The sequence below is a fragment of the Carcharhinus amblyrhynchos genome, chromosome 1 (assembly GCF_965287045.1).
Source record: "Carcharhinus amblyrhynchos chromosome 1, sCarAmb.v2.hapA, whole genome shotgun sequence".
NCBI classification, from domain to species: Eukaryota; Metazoa; Chordata; class Chondrichthyes; order Carcharhiniformes; family Carcharhinidae; genus Carcharhinus; species Carcharhinus amblyrhynchos.
In genome coordinates, this window is record NC_137324.1 from 37,805,682 (window position 1) to 37,825,338 (window position 19,657).

Below are 19,657 nucleotides of genomic sequence, written 5' to 3' on the forward strand. Positions count from 1 at the left end.
AATTACTAATATTATGCATTTTCCTTATTTTGTACACTTAAGGCATGTGTGTTAACAAATTTAGTGTGGGATCTAAGGAAATGTGAATAACAATTCATGGTCCCTGTGGGTACAGTGACAGTGCTGTATTGAAATAGAAATGGACATGGTACAAGCAGCCAATTAAGGTTGCTGTCAGCAGAATGCGACTCACAATCCTGGAGACAATAATGCCCACCCTTCACTCCAGCTAAAAGATGCATCTTGTTGAACAGAACCTGGAGTTCTTGGTGGCTGATATAGAAGAGCAACATTAAGTTAGTAACAGCCAGCACACCATTTCCTAAAATATATTTCTCTTCAATTTAATGTGTAACGATACACAGATAAATGGCCACTTTCTGTCTGAAGTTTTGCTGACAAGATTTAATTCTAATTTGTTTGAAAACTTTCTGGTAAATTAGAAATTCATACAGCAAATAGAAATGTCTCCGAAAAGTTTAAGTGTGAGCTATAAAGCTTTACTTGGAGAAATCCTTGAGAAATCCTTTTATTTGCTGTTATTGTTTCCTTCTTTCTGACTTTTTAACCATTTGTACACAGCTTGTGATGGGATCAGCCTTATCCCTTGAAAGGCCTCACTTTCACTGTTATGCTCGAGTGCCTCAGAAGAACCTCACAGTCTTGTTTTACCAGCAGTGACCAGTCTTGTTCTAATTATTAGAAACAGCAGGAAATTTGCCTTTCAATCGTGTTTGAGATACAAAGTACTTCTTTAAGTAAAGCAACACGTTATCCTCATCCTACTGATAAAGCTCTTTTAAATAAAACAAAAGATGATTCATGGCTTCTGATTTTAAAAAATGCTTAAAGAATTGACGAGTTAAGCTTGTGGGAGGTTTTTGTTTGTAATGTTATCCTGACCTCATGAGAAAAAAACAAATTAAACAAATCTCCTTGAGGCAATTAGAATGTCTGCAACCACTTCCTTTATCCATCCTTTAAACTCACTGGTCTAGATACTTGTTCATGCAGCCCCACTGGAATTGGTAGACCTAATCAAACGCAATATTGAGTATTGAGCCTAATTCGTATGAGGCCAGTGATCTGCAGATGCAGGCTGGTTATCTCCAGCTGGGCTAGCCGCTGTCTCACAGGGAGCAGCCCAGAGATAGTGGGGGAGATGCACAGTAAGTACAGGAAGTGATAAAGAGGGAGCTAACTGGCGACGGAATCTGCTGGTCCCATTGACTCCACCTCATGGTGCTGGGAAACCCGCAGTGGGGGGTGTGCCTTTGGCAGCACTGGATGATCCACCAGTATGAACAACCAGAAAGTTCTGATCATAGGACATAAGAACATAAGAACATAAAAAATAGGAGCAGGAGTAGGCCATCTGGCCCTTCGAGCCTGCCCCGCCATTCAATAAGATCATGGCTGATCTGTCGTGGCTCAGTTCCACATTCCCGCCCTCTCCCCATAACCCTTAATCCCCTCTCTTATCAAAAACCCATCAACCCGCGTCTTAAAAATATTTAGCGAGGCAGCCTCCACCACTTCAACGGGCAGAGAATTCCAGAGATTCACCACCCTTTACAACACAGTCCTTTTCCCAACAGGTCTTCAAGAAAGTTCTGATGGACTGGGGTCAAACTTTTTTTTACATAAGTAAGTAGGTGAGGCAGGACCATAATCGAAAGGAGACCAATTGGGAGCTAGTGATAGATTTCAACACTGCAGCTGAGCTGGGAGAAGCACTTTTTCACCTGACCACTCCACATTTCACATTTGAGGACAGCACAGTGGCACAGTGGTTTGCACTGCTGCCTCACAACACGAGACTCAGGTTCAATTCCTGGCTTGGGTCACCGTCTGTGTGAAGTCTGCACGTTTTTCCCATGTCTGCGTGGGTTTCCTCCAGGTGTTCTGGTTTCCTCCCACAATCCGAAAGACATGCTGATTAGGTAGATTGGCCATGCTAAATTCTCCCTCGGTGTACCCAAACAGGTGCTGGAGTGTGGCAACTAGGGGATTTTCACAGTAACTTCATTGCAGAGTTAATGGAAGCTTGCTTGTGACACTAATAAATAAATTTAAAATTATTTTGCGCCTAATTTTTTTCAACTATTTTTAACTATTTTTCAAGGGCTCCTATATTGATGGAGTGATGTAGTTTTTCTAAGGTCTCCTGGTAAACTGCCGTTTCCTGAATAGGGACCCTAAGTAAGCTACCTTTCCCTGCATGGCCACCTGACATGTGCCTGCAGCAAAAGCTAATGGTACGGAGAGGACCAATTCCCTGTGGCCCTGCCAACAGCCACATTAGGCACAAGTAGTGGGCACTGTATCGGGATAACACTATTTAATTTCAAAGCCTTTGAACTACTATGCAAATAGCGTGCACTATTTTGGGATGACATCATTCAGTTTTAAGCATTTGAACTATTGTTAAAACAGAGCAACTTATTTTCCATTTCTCAGGGATATACCGGGTGATCACCTCCTGACCAAAATACTTGCCCTAAGAAAATCTGTCACAGCTGTATTAAACTAAAAAATGAGTGATTCTGTGAAACTCCTCCTTTTTGCTGGCCTCGTTGGTCATCTGACCAGACCCTTACAGACAACAGATGCAGACATCCCATTTCACAGGGATTCAAGGGATGGCGGGACTGATGTATGAGGAGAGATTGACTAGGTTAGGATTGTTTTTGCTGGAGTTTGGATGAACGAGGGGGGAATCTCACAGGACCGGACAGGGTCACAGACTGAGGATACAGGATACATTTAGGACGGAGGTGAGGAGACATTTCTTCACCCAAAGAGTGGTGGGCCTGTGGAATTCATTACCACAGGAAGTAGTTGATGCCAAAATATTTATAAGACCCTTGTCAGGCCTCACTTGGAGTACTGTGCGCAGTTCTGGTCGCCTCACTATAGGAAGGACGTAGAAGCTATTGAAAGGGTACAGAGGAGATTTACAAGGATGTTGCCTGGATTGGGAGGCAAGCCTTATGAAGATAGGTTGAGGGAGCTGGGACTCTTCTCCCTGGAGAGACGAAGGTTGAGAGGCGACCTGATAGAGGTTTATAAAATGTTGAGAGGAATAGATAGGGTGGATTCTCAGAGGCTATTTCCCCAGGTTGAAATAGTCGCTACGAGAGGACACAGATTTAAGGTGCGGGGAGGCAAGTACAGAAGTGATGTTAGGGGTAAGTTTTTCACTCAGAGGGTGGTGAGTGAATGGAATCGACTACCGTCAGTGGTGGTGGAGGCGAACTCGCTGGGGTCTTTTAAAAGACTTCTGGATGAGTATATGGGATTTAATGGGATTGGGGGGATTATAGATAGGTCTATGGATTGGTAGGTGTTGATGTGATCGGCGCAACTTGTGAGCCGAAGGGCCTGTTTGTGCTGTAGTGTTCTATGTTCTATGCTCTATGTTCTATTCAAGAGACAGCTGGATATAACACTTGGAGCGAATGGGATCAAATGTTATGGAGAGAAAGCAGGGTTGGGCTATTGAGTTGGATAATCAGCCATGATCGTAGCGAATGGCGGAGCAAGCTTGAAAGGCCAAGTGGTCTCCTCCTATCTTCTATGTTTCACTGATTATTCATGTAATAGGTCCCCAATTTATAACTGTATGAAGCTCCCACCATCAGGAAAGCACCTCATAAAATCTGGCATGTAAATGTTTATGCCTAGCTTTGTTTGCATCAGATGGGGGATGTCAAATTTCTCCTACTATGTCTTCTGGTAGCAACAGAAAAATTATCGTTTAAATGAAAAGCTCTCTGCCCTCCTTTGCATGACTCCTATCCCCCAATATACGCCATAGACTCTCATTAGCTTTCTCAGTTTTAAAAATCTCTAACACCATCACTATAGACTGCAATGGTTTAAACAGAAAGGCCCACTCTATCACTTTCTCAGGATGGAGCTGGACAATAAATTCCATCTTAAATTGTCCATGCAACGACAAATGACAACCTACATTTACATAGCACCTTCAATGTAGCAAAATGTCCAAAGATGTTTCACAGGAGCATTACCAATCAAAATTTGACATTTTGATTTGATTTGATTTGATGTGATTTTGATTTGATTTATTAAAGTCACATGTATTAACATACAGTGAAAAGTATTGTTTCTTGCGTGCTAAACAGACAAAACATACCATTCATAGGGAAGGAAACAAGGGTGTGCAGAATGTAGTGTTATAGTCACACCTAGGGTGTAGAGAAATATCAACTTAATGCAAGGTAAGTCCATTCAAAAGTCTGACAGCAGCAGGGAAGAAACTGTTCTTGAGTCGGTTGGTATGTGACCTCAGACTTTTGTATCTTTTTCCCGACAGAAGTTGGAAGAGAGAATGCCCGGGGTGCGTGGGACCCTTAATTATGCTGGCTACTTTGCCGAGGCAGTGGGAAGCGTAGACAGAGTCATGGATAGGAGGCTGGTTTGCGTGATGGATTAAGCTACATTCACGACCTTTTGTAGTTCCTTGCAGTCTTGGGCAGAGCAGGAGCCATACCAAGCTGTGATACAACCAGATACAATGCTTTCTATGGTGCATCTGTAAAAGTTGGTGAGAGTCATAGCGGACATGTCAAATTTCCTTAGTCTCTTGAGAAAGCAGAGGCGTTGGTGGGCTTTCATAACTAGTGTCGGCATGGGGGGAACCAGAACAGTTTGTTGGTGATCTGGACACCTAAAAACTTGAAGATCTCAAACCTTTCTACTTCGTCTCCATTGAAATCGACAGAGGCATGTCTGCTTTACGCTTCCTGATGTGATGACAATCTCCTTCATTTTGTTGACATTGAGGGAGAGATTATTGTTGCCGCACCAGTTCACCAGATTCTCAATCTCATTCTTGTACTTTGTCTTGTCATTGTTTGAGATCCGACCTACTATGATGGTGTCATCAGCCAACTTGAAAATCGAATTGGAGGGGAATTTGGTCACACAGTCATAGGTATATAAGGAGTATAGTGGGGAGCTGAGAATGCAGCCTTGTGGGGTACCGGTGTTCAGGATGATCATGGAGGAGGTGTTGCTTCCTATTATTACTGATTATGGTCTGTGAGCAAGGAAGTTCAGGATCTAGTTGCAGAGGGGGGGAGCTGAGACCCAGGCCACAGAGTTTGAAGATGAGTTTCGTGGGAATAATAGTGTTGAAGGCTGAGCTGTAGCCAATAAATAGGATTCTGACATAGGTGTCCTTGTTATATAGGTGTTCCAGGGTTGAGTGCAGGGCCAAGGAAATGGTGTCTGCTGTGGACCTGTTGCGGTGGTAGGCAAACTGTTGTGGAGCCTCATAAGGAGATATTCAGGCAGTTCACCAAAAGTTGATGAGAAAGATAGGTTTGAGGGGGCAATTCAGAGAAGGAAATCACCATCCAATACGTCCTACTGGAAAGTGTATACAAAGAACAAAGAAAATTACAGCACAGAACAGGCCCTTTGGCCCTCCAAGCTTGCACCGACCACAGTGTGTTAGATGACATAAGAACATGAGAACATAAGAAATAGGAACAGGAGTAGGCCATCTAGCCCGTCGAGCCTGCCCCGCCATTCAATAAGATCATGGCTGATCTGAAGTGGATCAGTTCCACTTTCCCGCTTTCTCCCCATAACCCTTAATCCCCTTGCCTACCAAAAACCTATCTACCCATGACTTAAATATATTTAGCGAGGTAGCCTCCACCACTTCAATGGGCAGAGAATTCCAGACATTCACCACCCTTTGAGTGAAGAAGTTCCTCCTCAACTCCAATCTAAACTGCTCCCCCCTTATCTTGAGGCTGTGCCCTCTAGTCCTGCTATCCTTTCTAAGCGGGAAAAATCTCTCTACCTCTACTCTATCCATCCCTTTCATTATCTTATACGTCTCTATAAGATCCCCCCTCATCCTTCTAAACTCCAATGAGTACAGACCCAGTCTATTTAGTCTCCCTTCAAAGTCCAACCCCCTCATCTCCGGTATCAGCCTAGTGAACCTCCTCTGCACTCCCTCCAAGGCCAAAATATCCTTGCGCAAGTGCGGCGACCAAAACTGCACACAGTACTCCAGCTGCGGCCTCACCAGTACCCTGTACAGTTGCAGCAAGACCACCCTACTTTTATATTCTATCCCCCTCGCTATAAAGGCCAACATTCCATTCGTCTTCTTGATCACCTGCTGCACCTGCAGACTGGGTTTTTGCGACTCCTGCACAAGGACCCCCAGGTCCCTCTGCACCGTAGCATGCTGCAGCTTTTCGCCCTTTGGATAGTAATCCCTCCTACTATTATTCCTGCCAAAGTGGATAACCTCACACTTGCTAACATTGTACTCCATCTGCCAGGTCCTCGCCCACTCGCTCAGCCTATCCAGATCCCTCTGCAGACTTTCCACACCCTCCACGCAATTTGCTTTTCCATTCATCTTTGTGTCATCAGCAAATTTCGTCACCCTACACTCAGCCCCCTCCTCCAGATCATCTAAATAAATGGTAATTAGCTGAGGCCCCAGCACTGATCCCTGCGGCACTCCACTAGTCACCAACCACCAATCAGAATAGCACCCATTGATACCAACTCTCTGCCTTCTATTAGACAGCCAATCCTCTATCCACGCTAACACCTTACCCCCAACTCCGTGCACCCTAACCTTCTGAAGCAACCTTTTGTGAGGCACCTTATCAATTGGCTCAACCTTGTTACATGCCATTTTTAAATAAGCTCCAATCCATCAGGTCTGTCAAGCTTAATTCCATAACTAGGAAAAAAGTTGCAGTATTTGAAAAATTACTTGAACTTAACATTTTATTTGTAGAACCTTAGATAAATTTGAAGTTAGTGATTGAAACTTAGAGATCTTAATGCTTAAGCGACATGTTATAAACTTGGCTCGAGTTTCTAGTTTTATCTTCAATTTTTCCTAATCAGTCAGATCGTTACCCATTATCTCTTTGTGTTTTTATTTAATCCTTAACCAAACAAGCTCAGTCTTCGCTAAATAATCATACCACAATCATTTAACTTGATTATGTAGTTCACAGATTGACAATTCTTGGTGCATGAACTGAGGAAATCTTTCTGCAACATGGAAAGTAAGCTAGTTCCTTATAGTTAGTAATCATTGAAATTATCGATCAGGAAACACGTAGACATCAACAATTGTTCTTTCAACTGTTTTCCTTATTTTTATTTTGCCATGTTGTTCCCCTTCTTTCCTCCTCTGTTGAGGGTATTGACTTGTTTCTAATGTAAGACTCTAAAGACATTAGTCACCTCCAGTTCTTCAGTGAACTGGCAATTCTTCAGGTGTAAGCATAACCCAAGTGTCTCCAAGGAGTAGACTTCAAAAGGCTTAACAGTGGAGCCTGATTCCTCTATCCTCCCAACACTCACAGATTTCCTCTTCTAGATGCTGGTGTTTGACTTGGGTAAACACAGTAAGAAGTCTCACAACACCAGGTTAAAGTCCAACATGTTTATTTGGTAGCACAAGCCACTAGCTTTCGGAGCGCTGCCCCTTCATCAGGTTGGACTTTAACCTGGTGTTGTGAAACCAAAAGAGGCCAGCCTACTCATTGATCATGAACTCAGGCTATAGAGCAGGAAGGAATAGGAGGGAATGTGGCACCTTGTCTGGGGGATGATGCCCAGTCTCCATTGCAGGCCTCACACCCCCACCCCCAAGATGGTGCCTCTTTGTGCCTTTCACAATCCCCAACCAGAGTGGCCAATAGCTCTTGAGGTTGGGGGGGTCTGTGGACTTGCTGTCCCTGTAGAGTAGAAGTCCTGCTCTCACTTGTGAAAGATGCCCTGGCATGTTATTGCTTCAGGGCTACCTTTTCTAAAGTTGGTCAAATGACTTTAAGACCAGGAACATCTTGGAGTAGTCTTCTTATTTCCCAGTTAACATTGGTGTTCCATTTTACTGTATAGAAGCTCAGGTCAGACCAGTATTCACATTTTCTCCTTTTTATTGTTTTTCATTCTAGGTCGGCTCAAGGCTGACTTTAATTTCTACTGAGAGGGTGCAAGCAATTCCTGCCTCCGAATCAGTGAAATTATTGACCTAGAGATCAGTGGACACTGACAATCATTCTTTTTGCTTATAGAATCCCTAAAAATACAGAAGGAGAGCATTCCGCCCATTGAGTCTGTACCGAGGCTCACTCAGGCTCTACTCCTGTAAACCCATACATTTAGCCTAGCTAATCCCCCTGTCACTAAGCATGGCCAATCCATCTAACCCACACATCTTTGGACTGTGGGAGGAAACCGGAGCACCCAGAGGAGACCCACGCAGGCACAGGGAGAATGTGCAAACTCCATACAGACAGTGATCTGAGGCTGGAATTGAACCCGTTCCCTGGCGCTGTGAGGTAGCAGTGCTCACCACTGTGCCACCCCTAATCTGTGCTGTTCCCTGCTGAACGTTGTAAAAAGCCCTGACTGATTTTTCCCCTTTTTAAACCCAGTGACAGCACACATTGTGGTGCCAGGGCTGGAATCAGGTGATTTGGAACATTCCGGAAATCAAACCTGAGGCCATCCTGATTGTGTCGCTTACCCACGAGGTATTTTCACAATGTCGCCAACCTTAGAAAGCACACATGTGTTGGAGAACAGTCTGACTTTCAAAGTAAATACAAAAAAATCAGACAGCTGTGTAAGGAAAGGGGATCAAAGAGTTGTGAAATGTTTGTCCTATGAGAGCAATGTTTGCATATGACTGAGGAGGAACAAATGAGAGAGTTCGCACATACTTTCTAAAGGACAAAGTGCACCAATGTGGTCAACACAAGCCAATACTTTCAAGTTGATATTGGACAAATAATGAACTGGAAAAAGAGAATAACTGCCCAGCCCAAACAAAGCCTTTTACACGCATTCCTGACAAGGGAGAGATGTCTTTTGAAACAGCACAAATGTATCTTTCAGACTAAGAAGATCAACTGATAAGTTAATGTCAGTTTAAAGGAATGACATTGGTTAAAAACATGAGGAGTGATATTAAGCTTGCGTTCGCCATCCGTGGGAATGGCAGCAGCGGGCTTGAGTTTTGGAGAAACCCAGATGTTGTGAATCTTGCCATCGTGGTTTCTGATTTTTGCCATCCCTTGCCTGCAATGTAATCAGGTTCCCAATGGGTGTGAAGCTGATTTACATATATTCCACAGTATTTACATATTATTCCCGTATATTGAGCCCTAGCCATAATTTCAAACCGTCCCAATGTGATGTCATGTCAGTGAGGTTTACAACAGGTTCATCTAGATGTGAACCTGTCGTGGGGAACGCCTGAGGACGTAAAGATCAGTATAGTTGTTGAGCGTGAGTAGCCTGGCATTGCCCCCGGTTCAGGTTGGCATTGCCAAATTGTCACTATTGCCACCTGTGACAGAGGGCAGTACCAGGGCAGATACCACTGGGAGCCTCATTGGGGAGGGGGGATCTTATTTATACACGATGGTGGGCGGGAGCGATTGTGGGAGCTGGGGATGCCAATGGTGGCCATTTGAGAGGGCAGGGTGCCAATGATGGATGTATGGGTGAGGGTTTTGGGGAAGGGGGTCCATGTTCAGGGAAAGGGACAGGCATTGAGTGCTGGGATGGGTGAAATATGTCCGTTGTTCAGAGGGAAGGATCAGGGGCTGCCAGCACTGACTGTTGGGATGGGGGAACAGGAGGCTTCAATCAGAGGAGGTGGATGTGGGGAATGAATGCCGGCTCCGACTGGAGGAGGGGGGGAATGCCAGCTCCAATTGCGAGGGTGAATGCTGGTTCCTGTCATGGGGTGGGGGGACCCCTAAGACCTCCGTGGTGGGGTGAGAGGTGAGGTTACTTTTTAGTAAGAAGACAGAATCCAGTGCCTTCAGCCATTTCCTGATATCATGTGGAATGAATTGAATTGGCTGAAGACTGGCATCTGTGATGCTAGGGAAATCTGGAGGAGGCTGAAATGGATCTTGCACTCAGCACTTCTGGCAGAAGATCATTGTGAGTACTTCAACCTTGTCTTTTGCACTATTGTACTGCGCTCCTCCTTCGAGGATGGGGATATTCGTGGAGCCTTCTCTTCCAGTGAGTTGTTTAATTGTTCACCACCCTTCAATGCTAGATATGGCAGAAATGAGATCTAACCTGTTGGTTGTGGGATTGCTTAGCTCTGTCTATCACTTGCTCCTTATGCTATTTGGCATGCAAGTACTCCTGTGTTGTAACTTCACCAGGTTGAGACCTGATTTTTAGATATATCTGGTACTGTTCCTGGCATGCCTTCCTGCACTCTTCATTGAACCGGGGTTGATCCCCTGGCTAGGTGATAATGTTTGAACTGGGGATATGCCAGGCCACGAGGTCACACATTACGGTTGAGTATGTTTCTGCTGCTGCTGATGGCTCACAGCATCTTAGGGATGTCTTCCTTTGCGTTCCTAGATCTATTCAAAGTTTATTCCATTTAGCACTGTGGTAGTGCCACACAACAGGAGAGAAGACTTTCTCAGTGTGAAAATAGGACTTTGTCTCTACAAGCGTTGTGTGGTTGTCACTCCAACCGACGCTATCATGGACAGATGCATCCACAGCACAGGTTGGTGAAAATGGGGTCAAGATTGCTTTTTTCCCTCTTGTTTTGACTGCAACATGAGAAACATAAGCTTAGTTAAATTCTGAAAAGCAATGTGTCAGCTACCTTAAACAGACTGACAGCAACTTTAAGAACCGAAAGTGCTGGAAAAACACAGCAGGTCTGGCAGCATCTGTGGAGAGACACACACACACACACACACACACACACACACACACACACACACACACACACACACACACACACACACACACACACACAGTTATTGGCCACGATTTTACCGCCTCGCCCTGTCCACAGGCGGAGCAAACCGGCAAAACTGCACGAGGGCTGAGAAATCAAGGTGCGCCTGATTTCTCAGCTCTTGAGATCTTACCAGCACCGGATTTCTGTCTTGGTCAGCCTCTCTCTCATTTCCGACAAGAGGCTGAATAAAGTATTCAAATTTTTTTAAATACTTACTTATATCCATTTAGTCAGCCCAATTGTCTGGCCTCACTTGCCTTTGTGGCCTTGCTGGGACAGGTTCTCTCTGGCAAGGAAAACACCAGCTCCTTATGAATGGGCAATGATCATATTGCCCTTGCTGGTAGAACCAGAAGCCATTGAGGCCCCCTTGGGAGGCCGAGGGCAAGGGGGTGTCACTTGGGCAGTGCCAGCCTGACACCTTGCCGCTCTGAGTCTGGCATCTTGGCAATGCCCACCAGATACCTTGGTACTGCCCACTGGGAAGTGCCAGAGTCCAGGGCTTGGAGGGAGCATGGCCTGGAGGGCATGGGATCTTTAGTGGGGGGGATAGCCTGGATGGGAAGGACATATGGGGGTGGGGCCTGGAAGGGGCCCAGGCCAGGGTGGCTCAATAAGGGAAGTGGGGTGGGAGGGGTCCGCTGCACACTCTGCTATGATTGTGGGGGAGGGGGGTCCTGCTGCCACTCAGTGTCGCGATCGGTATGGGGGAGAAGTGGGTTCTGCTGTGCACTCTGCCAAAGGTTGGGAGTGTGGGGGGGGGAGGCAGGGGGGACTGCTGCTGATCTGCACGTGATTGGTTGGGGTGGGGGTGCGATTGGACTGGGTGGTGGGGGTAATATTTTCAGGCGGTGTGGGGCTTGCAATCGACCATGGGCCCCCACATTTATGGGGTGAACTGTGTTGTGGCTGACTGCAGCAGCAGAGGTCTGCACATGCACAATAGTTTCCTCTGTTGCCTGAACAAGCTGGCTGGTGAGTTAAACTCCGCCTTATGCCTATAGTAGCTAGAAACAGACAAGCCCATTTTTTCAAGCACTCTGTGCATAAGCTTGGGAGTAAAAAATCACCTAAAAAACAAAAAAAACGACATACTGGGGACTCCACTTAACAGACTTTCACTTTTCATCCTCTCACCACCTTTCAGTCAGTAGCCTACATACTTTATCTCCCAGTGGCTGAATTTACCTTTGCACAAGTACAGATGGGCAGTCTTAGTCAACATGCTCACAGGCTCCAAAATCCAGAGGACTTTGGCTTAAGGCATCACAACAGACAGTGCAGGGATCTGAGAAGCTTGCCTCTAGCCCTGTTGAAGCTACAGCCAGGAGGTATACAATATCAATATAGCAAGAAAAAGGAAGAAAAGACTTTATAACTGAATGGTGTAAGAGAAGATGCTTTGTTAAGTTTTTGTTTTTTAGCTATGTCACTTACGCATTATTCTTCTGCACCACTTTCCCATCTTGTCCATTCTTCCATGTTAGATGGCAGGTTACTTTTTCACTTGTTCAATGATGAATGAGCAGATATGAACTGATGGATGAGTGTATGTTCAAGGGAATTTTCTTTTTGTCAGTGGGATGGTGTGATGAGTATGGTGAGCGAAGGTGGAAAGAGTGGCTGTTTGTTGTTTGTGACGTGAGTACTGATGCAACCCAAGTTAAGCTTGCACTAATGAGGGCATCCTTGGCATTCCGGCAGCACAGTGAGCAGCTCTGGGCCAATTGCCATCATCACCTTCTTTCTACTTGTCTTCCTGCTCCTCTTTAAGCCTTCTTCGAGGAGGCTGCAGATGACTCCTGGTGTAACAATCTGAACATCCTGAGACATTGCTGTTCAAATATGTCAAGGAAACTGTGCATCTGCCTGAAGACAAAATGTGGTTCTGAAAGGGTTGCAGAAATAACATTTGTGTGAGCTCCACCTTTCTCAGTAGACTAAAGGAAATTTGGCATGTCAGCTATGACTCAGATGCACTATAGAAAGCATTCTTTCTGATTATATCACAGCTTGATATGGCTCCTGTTTTGCCCAAGACAGAAAAAAAACTACAAAAGGTCATGAATGTAGCTCAATCCATCATGCAAACCAGCCTCCCATCCATTGACTCTGTCTACATTTCCCGCTGCCTTGGCAAAACCAACATAATTAAGGACCCCACACATTCTCTCCTCCACCTTCTTCTGTCAGGAAAAAGATACAAAATTCTGAGGCCACGTACAAACTGACTCAAGAACAGCTTCTTCCCTGCTGCTGTAGACTTTTGAATTGACCTATCTTGCATTAAATTGATCTTTCTCTGCACCCTAGCTATGACTGTACCATTACATTCTGCACTCGTTTCCTTCTCTACAAACGATATGCTTTGTCTGTATAGCACACAAGAAACAATAATTTTTGCTGTATACTAATACATGTGAAAATAATAAATCAAATCAAATCACTTTTAGTGGTAACTGCTGAGCAGACCCAGGATGTCTGTATGCTAATCTGGTGCAGGGCAGATAGGTAGGCGTAACTCAGTGATGTGAGTGCAAGAAAAACCCAGAGGTCACAAAACTAAGCCAGGAAGATGAGTGGTTTGCTGTGTGTCTCTGCTATGCAGTTTCAGGCCTGTGACTAGCAGGCTATTAGTGCTTCAGTTGATGCCCTCTGCCTGAGGTCCAACCAAAGGTACACCTCATCATTGGATAGGACAAATTTCCAAAATGCAGAATGATTAATTGAATGATTAATTTGGTAATTGTCAACCCGTCTCTCCCCGTGGGATGTTTGCAAGTAACCTAAGACATTTCGATGAAATGTTGAAGTTGATGGGTTGGATCTGACTTCCCAATTTTAAAATCCCACGTGAATCAATACTAAACCATCCAGATTACAGCTCTGAATTTCATAAATGGCACCCATATTTACACCACTTAAAGACTCACTATTCTTTGTAATACAGCATCATTCAGCAGTTGTTCATCTCTGCTAACAAGCTTCATGTCCAGCTCTAGCCTGGAGCAAAGTGCCTTCAACTGCTTGCTAATGATCAGATCCAGAAAGCCCTCTCAGAATATCACTCTCTGTCCTTTAAGGCACTCTTTAAAACCTAAACCCTTTAGCCAGGTGTTTTCTGTTCTAATATCTCCTGTGGATTGGTGTCAAACACTGCGTAATAAACCTCCTGAGAAGTGCCTTTGGACATTTTACTACTTTAAAGGATGAATATATTTTTGGGTTGTGTACTGCCAACACTCACAATCTAGATTCACAGGTGATGGGATATTACCTCCCCCTCCCCCACAGCCTGACCGCTGGCTTCCCAGACGTGTCTGGACCAGCCTCGACTCCCCACCCCACCCTAACCTGCCTCGATCTCCCCTTCCCTTCCCAGTACCAATCTCTCGAACCCCCCTCCCTCCCCTCCCTACAGTCACAAATGCCCCGGCAACACCAAACCCCCAACAGGCTGATCCTCCCCACCCCAATTGCCAGCCCTGATTGCTGGCTACCTTCCTTCTGTCAAAGGCCCCAGCTGCAGAATGGCAATGGGACCACCCTGCCCCCTCCTCCCCCCACCGGAACACCCACAGAAGCCCCGCCCCATTAGGCCTTGTCCCCTTGGCACTGCCTGATGCCTAGTGGACAGTGCCAAGATACTCTGGGCACTGGTACTTTGCCCAACTTTAACCTGGTGTTTTGAGACTTATTATTGTGTTTACCCCAGTCCAACGCTGGCATCTCCACATCAAGTGCTAGAAGACCAGACTGGCACTGCCAAAATGGCACTGTCCAGGGGACAACCCCACTGGCATCCAAACATCTGGGAGGGGGCCTCGATTACCTCTTCAGAGAGGTCAGGCTGCCAGCTCCCCACAAATAGGGAGCTATACTAAACCCCCGCTGAAGTGAAATACTCCTGGCCGCGGGGTAGAGGCTAGCGGGCCCAGAGATTTCAGTCCTGGGCCTGCTAATTATATTTAAAATAAATTAAAGTAAGGATTAACATAATACACGCAGCTCCACACTATAAATTGGCGCTGAGCTGGAGGTGTCGGAAACCAGGCTGCTGGAGACACGTGGAAGCCATGGCACCCTGTGGGAAGCCTGCAAAACCACCTCTGCTAGAGTCTCCTGGCCCGCTGGACTACAACAGCAGTGCAATGGGATGGCAGAATCGCCCCCACCCCCTCCATATGTTTTGAGGGGACAGCCTCTTGTCCTTGTAAACACTAGAGAAGACAGATCTATCAAGTATTCAATGACTCCTAATAGGACAATCCCCTCATCCCAGGAATCAGATTATTGAAACTTCGTTGCACTCCCTCTCAGACACCATATATCTTTCCTTGGGTAAAGAGACCAAAACAGCACACAGTATTCCACGTGTAGCTTCAACAACTCCCAATGCTGTCAGATTTCTTTACCGTTATACTCCAATCATTCGGTAATAAAAACAAACGTGTCATCTGCTTTCCTAATTGCTTGCTGTCAGTTTTTAGTGATTTGTGCACAAGGATATGCAGCTTTCTCAGAATGCTGGCATTTCCCAGTTCCTTATCATTTGAAAATGTATTTTTTTTATTTCCCCTACTGAAATGGATAACTTTACATTTCTCCATATTACGTTCTATCTGACATGTTCTTGCCCATTCACTTAATATTGGCAGGAAAGGGATGACAGTGATTTCTCAACAATCCAAAACTATTCCAGTCAGCCTAATTTGGATGAGAGTTTTGAATGGCATTCATCCCATGTACTTAGATAAACTAACAAGAGCTGGGCAACAAACAAGATAGTATTCAGTGGAATGCAAACCTCCTGCCTGAACACATTTTCTTCCCAACTGTGTTGAGTGAGGGAAAGATAATCAAAAGAAAGAGTTAATGATTTATAACGCCCCACATTGATGTGAAGTAGTAACAGTTTACTATGCACATCTCACACTAAGAAAGATAATACTTTTATACAAATGTGTTTAAGTTCATTTTTATTATTGCGTGGGTTAAGGTGGGGATATTAAGCTACCCCTGGAGGTATATTAGGATTGTCTGGAATCAAAAGTAACTTGTGTAATTTTTTTTTACATTGTGTGGCAATTTTTAGTTCAGTTGCTAGAACATGGTGCTGAATAACATTAATTGTGCATGTTCAATTCCTGCAGCAGCTGTGGTAGTTCCTGGAGGCCAACTTCCTTGCCCTGCTCCTTACTGCATGTAGAGTGGTGCCCCTCATGCTATATAATCATTTGCTTCTCTCTAAAAGAGTCCCTTGTGAACAATAGCTCATTAGCTTACCTAATTTTATGTCATAGATACGATTAGTTTTACAATCAATTGGTTTAACAATGGACAAAACTCTAGACTGCAAAAGCAGCCAAGATTAGAATATATTCTCGTGCATCAGTTGCTGAAAGTAAGTGTGTAGGTACAGAGGCAGTAAAGAAGGCAAATGTTGGCCTTCATAGCAAGGGGATTTGAGTATAGGGATAGGGACGTTTTACTGCAATTATATAGGACATTGGTTAGGCCACACCTGGAGTGCTGTGTACAGTTTTTGTGTCCTTAGCTGAGGAAGGGTGTCCTTGCTACAGAAGGAGTACAGCGAAGGTTTACCAGGCTGATTCCTGGGATGGCAGGTCTGTCATATGAAGAGACTAAGTCAATTAGGTTAATATTCACTGGAGTTTAGAAGGGTGAGAGGGGATCTCATAGAAACTTACAAAATCCTAACAGGGTTAGACAGGGTAGATTCATTATTCAGAAAGAATGCTCCCAGTGATGGGGGACTGCAGAATTAGAGGTCATAGTTAGAGGATAAGGGGTAAACCTTTCAGAACTGAAGTGAGGAGAATGTGTGGAATTCATTACCACTGAATGTAGTTGAGTCCAAAGTGTTGTCTGATTTCAAGAAGAAATTAAGTATAGCTCTTGGGTCTAAAAGAATCAAGCAATATGGGAGTAAACTGAAATCAGCATATTGAATTCAATGATCGGCCATTATCAAGATGATAATGATTGATTGAAGGGCCAAATGGTCTACTCCTACTTCTAGTTTCTATGTTTTTAAGACCAGTTGGGTGACTTGCATTAGGAATATAACAGCGAATATAACTGGCCTTTGGCCAGTCTTCAAATGTAATTTATACATTTGCAAATGGTCTCAGTGATCACAGTGAGGAAGGAATTATGTCAAATCTCAAAAGCTTATGTTTATATAGTGATGATAGAAAATCATGCCAAAGTCTTCCACAGAGGTGTAGTAAAAAATGGATGCTGAATTAATGAAGGAGTATTGTGGAGTTGGGAAAAGGGAGTTGAGGAGGGCAGGTAATCAAGAGGTTAATCAAAGAAGCGGGTTTCCACAAGGGTGTTAGGGAAGTGAGAGAAGGTGAAAGGCATTGGAGCTTGAGGGGTGTGCAGGCATAATTTCTAAGCAGTTAACCAACACTGGTGCAGGCAGTGTTGGCCCCTAGCCCAGGAAAATGGGAACGGTTAGCAGCACGAAGGGTATTTGGCTGTAAAACCTCCTGTCAAATCCAAAGAAATTGTGGTTCATAAGAAGAGTGAGCAACCAGCATTGTGTTGACATCATGTAACATGGCAAAAGATGAAAGCGAAAGGGAAGGATCTAAATAGCTGAAAGCACACCCACCACCAATAATGGCAGAAAGGGAACAAGGGGTGCACATAAGGCTAGTGTCAGAGGACAACTAAGTTTGGAGGGAGGGTGTTTCCTGTCTAGAGGACGATACAGAGAAGTGGGGCCATGAAAGGTTTAAACATTAGGATAGCAATGAAAAATCTGAGCTGTTGGGGGAATCTGGGACCAATGTAGGTCAGTGAGGATGCTGATGATAAGCAAGTGGGGCTGGGTGTAATTCATGCCCTGCTGGATCAACAAACCAAAACAACTAGTAGCTCAACCATATAGAGCAGGAAGGTTCCTGAATTAATAAAGTTAGGACATTGTCATGCAATAATTAGATTTCAAGTCACCTTAGCCACCTGAATGAAGAAACAGCAAGTCATCCGGGGTTCCCCTCATGATTGTATCAATTGTCCATTGTTTACACATGCCCATTCTGTGAGAATAGAGTTAATGATGAGGCTGTCCATAGCAAAATTATCTGGCAGTAAGGACTCAATAGAAATAGTTTCAATTTCCTCACCAATGGAGTCTGTACTGAACAGGGAAGAGGAAACCAGGCAGAAAGCTGTTACATTGGGACTACATCCCAATTTTACTGCCTTGCATTTCCTAGCGCTTTTCCCACCACCTAATGTGTAATTGATATAGGTCTGATATTCATATTTAATAAGGGAAGGTCACATTCCCAGTCTCTTGCCTCATTTTCATCTGGTGAAGAGTTTTCTATAAAATGTTGCAGCATGGGTCTGCCCCTAACCTACAGGGATTTAATGGAGGTAATGGTCTTGTAACTGGACTAGTAACCAGAGAACCAGTGGAGTGCTACGGATACCTGTGTTTGAATCCCATCACAGCAGATAGTGAAATTTGAATTCAACAGAAATCTGGAACTAAAAATCTAATGACGACCATGAAACCATTGTCATAAAAAATCACCTAGTTCACTAATGTCCTTTAGGAAAGGAAATCTGCTGTCCTTACCTGGTCTGGCCTGCATGTGACTCTAGATGCACAGAAATGTAGTTGACTCCTAACTGTCCTCAGAGATGGGCAGAAATCATCCCATGAACCAATATTTTAAAAAATCTTATCAAATGGCAGAGCAGGCTAGAAGGACAAGTGGCCCACTCCTTCTCCTGAGTCCCGTAATGGTGTTAGCCAATGGTGTGATAGACTTAAACATTCTTATTTTGCCACTTCCCCTCAGGATGAATGGAGTCAGTGCCTTTTTTTTCTGCTGGTCTCCAGCCAGAAGTTCTGAAGGAGATGCAGGATTAATTGGAGTGTAAACTACGCTTCCATTTCCTACCTAACCTGCAGTTTCATGGTTCTGGTGGGGGGGTGGGGGGATAATAATGGCATACTTCCCATTTGGTACAGTTTGGTTGCGAATGGGACAGGCGGCATGTTTCGCAGCTGAAACTCCCCCATTGCCACAGCAACTAGTGGGCATTTGATCATATCAGCCTGTTGTTGGGGCGGTACAGTTCCTCCCTGTAGTGTGTTGCCTGTCAACCTTCAGTCACAATTGAGCAATCCCAATTACTTAGAATCTCTTTCTTTTAATAACTTGTTTTATGCAGCGTATGGACGGTAACAGTTGTCTGCCATGAATAACCTGAAACTGACATCAGGAAATCTACACGTTACGAGTTATGCCATTTCTTATTGGAGAGAACCCGATGTTTTAAGTGCTGCCAATTGCGTCTTTGCCCTGCTAGTCATTGATTAGTTTCTGTTAATACAGGAAACACCAAGCTGGTTTGTGCTGCTGCTCTGAATATTAGGGTAAGTTAAAGGTGTTTTTTAAAATTTATTTATTAGTGTCACAACCAGGCATTAACATTGCGATGAAGATATTGTGAAAATCCCCTAGTCCCTACACTCAGGTGCCTGTTTGGGTACACTGAATTTTAACACGGCCAAACCAGCCCATCTTTCCGACTGTGGGAGGAAATTGGAGCATCCTGAGGAAACCCGCGCAGACACGGGGAGAACGTGCAAACTCCACACAGACAGTGACCCAAGCTGGGAATCGAACCCGAGTCCCTGGCGCTGTGAGGCAGCAGTACGAACCACTGTGCCACCACGTTACGTGTGAGTGGTGAAAAATCGGAAATAAAACACCGGGGCACCCCCGATCCGAAGCAGGAGGCGGGCATTCCGGATTGCATTTGGTGGTGAGGGAGGCAGGAGGT